Here is a 4,489-nt window from a genome sequence, read left to right on the forward strand (position 1 = left end):
GGAGGTAGAAAAAAGGGAGCTGGCCAGTCAACAAGCTACAGGAAAACAAGAATGAGAGGTTCCTTTTGACCAGGTGCCTCCATCCTCACTCAAGAGAGAGGGCAGCATGATCCAGGGGCACAGGTGGCTCATCTGCAGGCGGCATGCCCGTCAGGGAGAGGGTCAGACTGTCTCAGGTCTGTGACATCAGCATTTCAAATCATCCAACCCTCCCCTGCTCTTCAGAGTCCACACTCAGGAGGAAAAACTCTGATTTTAATTTGGTTTCCCTGTAAGTTTGCCTAGAGGGATAGAATAAACTGAAAAGCAAACATGAGTCTCCAATCTGCTTGATGGTTTTCTCATTATGAATGAATAAATCGACGCTCTGTTTTCTACAAAGTCATTGCATATTCTAATGAGTGCTTTTGTCCTTGTTTAACATTCAGTGAGATCAGGGTTAAAACAGAGCAAACAAAACACATACCCGCTTTCTTCTGGACTAAACTAATCTGATTTATTTGCATGTATGTGTGTGTGTTTGTATACATGCTTAAGAAATGAGGTGTCATTGCCATAACCTTATATAGAAACCGCTTACTCTTCCACACCATCATGCTCTTTCTCTCCTTCTGTCTAGTGAATTTAAATGTTAAACAATCACCTTATCAAAAATGTAAGTTTCTAAGTTGTACTGTAATCAAAATACATGCTCACTACATTGGCCATTGCCATTTCTTCTGACTAGCTTGGTTAAAGGACAGCCTCTAGTCGTAGGGTTCCAAATATAACAATGTGGTAATATTGTTACTAAATTGATGGGCTGGGCCTGTGCTGAGGTCCTAGCCTGGGTGGAGACCCCTTGTTTCCGTCAGGAAGTTTCTTTCTCTGATCAGATTCCTGCAGCCAATAATGAAACCAAGGCTGAGGCTGGAGCAGGACAAGCTTTAGTCAACATCCAAAGAAGAGACAAGGGGGAACCTAGGTCACAAATCAACTTCTCAATTAAATTTGGGTGGAGACACCAAATATATAGGAGGGTCAAGGTAAAACAGAGGGAGTTGGAAAAAGTGGGAGGAATATTCATGACTTATCCAACAACCGGGATGTGGAACTGATGCAATTCTTCTTTTCAGTCCTTGTATGGGTTTTTCTGATTGTTGTCATGGCAGATATCAACTGTCCTGGCACTGGTGAATGTGGCATTTAATATGCTAATATATTATAATTATCATATAATGAGGTTCCAAAGTCTACTGGAAGTTGTCTTCCACCATCTTGAACCTAGTTGGTTCTGACCAATTCTTGGTTAACTGTATCTTCTTCACAGCTTCTTCCTGAAACTTGGATAAGAGTAATTGGTTTCCATTCAAGGGAAGGACAGTGGTATGATTCTGCAGGAACAAGCTTGGTATCAGTATCACATAGATCTTTTTACCTTTGGAATATATCTTGGGTATAAGTTAGGCACAGGAAAGAAAAAACAAAATTTATTGTTTCTCAATTAGTGAAAATACCATTTATACTTTTCTAAAGAGGGTCACCTGAGTCCTGTCGTTGACATATAACTTCTTGTTCACGTAAATCACTCAAGTCCTTCAGCAGGAATTCAGGTACCTGTGACTTCCCGACACTGTGCTGTCTGGGGAGGGACGGAGGATGCCCCACAGGTGGAGGAAGATGTTGAGCAATAATATTTTGGAGGTCATACTTTTAGACACTATCTTGGACTACAAAATAGAGAACAGCAACAACAAAAGTACATTATCTCTGAGAGGCTTTTGTTTGTTTGTTTGCTTATTTTAATTTTATATTGAAGTATACTTGATTTATACTTCAATACAAAATTAAGGGCTTCCCAGGTGATGCTAGTGTTAAAGAACTTGCCTGCTAGTGCAGGAGATCTAAGAGACATGATTTCAATCCTTGGGTCAGGAAGATCCTCTGGAGGAAGGTGGGCAACTCACTCCAGTATTCTTGCTTGGAGAATCCTGTGGTCAGAGGAGTCCAGTGAGATACAGCCCATGGAGTCACAAAGAGACATGACTGAAGTGTCTTAACACAAATGCTGCTGCTGCTGCTGCTAAGTCACTTCAGTTGTGTCCAACTCTGTGCGACCTCATAGATGGCAGCCCAACAGGCTCTGCCATCCCTGGGATTCTCCAGGCAAGAACACTGGAGTGGGTTGCCATTTCCTATCCCATATTTGTTCCATTACAGTTTATCATAAGATACTGAATATAGTTCCCTGTGCTATACAGTTGGACCTTGTTGTTTATCCATCCTATATATAAAAGCTTCCTTTTAGAAGAACTGAGAACTAATTGACCACAATCTGGATTGTATCTTCCAGAATGGAAAGAGATGTCTTTCAGGAAAGCAATACATAAGTATGTACATATACGTGTGTGTATGTAAAAGCAAGTTCAAAACCAGAGAAATATCTCTCCTTCAGTTCAGTTCAGTCACTCACTCATGTCTGACTCTTTGTAACCCCATGAATTGCAACACACCAGGCCTCCCTGTCCATCACCAACTCCCGGAGTTCACTCAAACTCAAGTCCATCAAGTCGGTGATGCCATCCAGCCATCACATCTTCTGTTGTCCCCTTCTCTTCCTGCCCCCAATCCCTCCCAGCATCAGGGTCTTTTCCAAAGAATCAACTCTTTGCATGAGGTGGCCAAAGTATTGGAGTTTCAGCCTCAGCATCAGTCCTTCCAATGAACACCCAGGGCTGATCTCCTTTAGAATGGGCTGGTTGGATCTCCTTGCAGTCCAGGGGACTCTCAAGAGTCTTCTCCAACACCACAGTTCAAACGCATCAGTTCTCTGGCACTCAACTTTCTTCACAGTCCAACTCTCACATCCATACATGACCACTGGAAAAACCATAGCCTTGACTAGACGGACCTTTGTTGGCAAAGTAATGTCTCTGCTTTTCAATATGCTGTCTAGGTTGGTCATAACTTTCCTTCCAAAGAGTAAGCATCTTTTAAATTCATGGCTGCAATCACCATCTGCAGTGATTTTGGAGCCCCCCAAAATAAAGTCTGACACTGTTTCCACTGTTTCCCCATCTATTTCCCATGAAGTAAGTGATGGGACCAGATGCCATGATCTTAGTTTTCTGAACGTTGAGCTTTAAGCTAACTTTTTCACTCTCCTCTTTCACTTTCATCAACAGGCTTTTTAGTTCCTCTTCACTTTCTGCCATAAGGGTGGTGTCATCTGCATATCTGAGGCTATTGATATTTCTCCTGGCAATCTTGATTCCAGCTTGTGCTTCTTCCAGCCCAGCGTTTCTCATGGTGTACTCTGCATAGAAGTTAAAAAAGCAGGGTGACAATATACAGCCTTGACGTACTCCTTTTCCTATTTGGAAGCAGTCTGTTGTTCCATGTCTAGTTCTAACTGTTGCTTCCTGACCTGCATACAGATTTCTCAAGAGGCAGGTCAGGTGGTCTGGTATTCCCATCTCTTTCAGAATTTTCCACAGTTTATTGTGATCCACACAGTCAAAGGCTTTGACATAGTCAATAAGCAGAAATAGATGTTTTTCTGGAACTCTCTTGCTTTTTCCATGATCCAGTGGATGTTGGCAATTTGATCTCTGGTTCCTCTGCCTTTTCTAAAACCAGCGTGAACATCTGGAAGTTCACAGTTCGCGTATTGCTGAGGCCTGGCTTGGGGAATTTTGAGCATTACTTTACTAGCGTGTGAGATGAGTGCAATTGTGCAGTAGTTTGAGCATTCTTTGGCATTGCCTTTCTTTGGGATTGGAATGAAAACTGACCTTTTCCAGTCCTGTGGCCACTGCTGAGTTTTCCAAATTTGCTGGCATATTGAGTGCAGCACTTTCACAGCATCATCTTTCAGGATTTGGAATAGCTCAACTGGAATTCCATCACCTCCACTAGCTTTGTAGTGATGCTTTCTAAGGCCCTTTGAATTCACATTCCAGGATGTCTGGCTCTAGATGAGTGATCACACCATCATGATTATATTGGTCGTGAAGATCTTTTTTGTATAGTTCTTCGGTGTATTCTTGCCATCTCTTCTTAATATCTTCTGCTTCTGTTAGTCCAAACCATTTCTGTCCCTTATCGAGCCCATCTTTCCATGAAATGTTCCCTTGGTATCTCTAATTTTCTTAAAGAGATCTCTAGTCTTTCCCATTCTGTTGTTTTCCTCTATTTCTTTGCATTGATCGCTGAGGAAGGCTTTCTTATCTCTTCTTGCTATTCTTTGGAACTCTACATTCAGATGCTTATATCTTTCCTTTTCTCCTTTGCTTTTCACTTCTCTTCTTTTCACAGCTATTTGTAAGGCCTCCTCAGACAGCCATTTTGCTTTATTGCATTTCTTTTCCATGGGGATGGTCTTGATCCCTGTCTCCTGTACAATGTCACGAACCTCCGTCCATAGTTCATCAGGCACTCTATCTATCAAATCTAGTCCCTTAAATCTATTTCTCACTTCCACTGTATAATCATAAGGGATTTGATTTAG

This window comes from Bison bison, unplaced genomic scaffold, assembly GCF_000754665.1.
Source record: "Bison bison bison isolate TAMUID 2011002044 unplaced genomic scaffold, Bison_UMD1.0 scf7180017864099, whole genome shotgun sequence".
Lineage (NCBI taxonomy): Eukaryota > Metazoa > Chordata > Mammalia > Artiodactyla > Bovidae > Bison > Bison bison.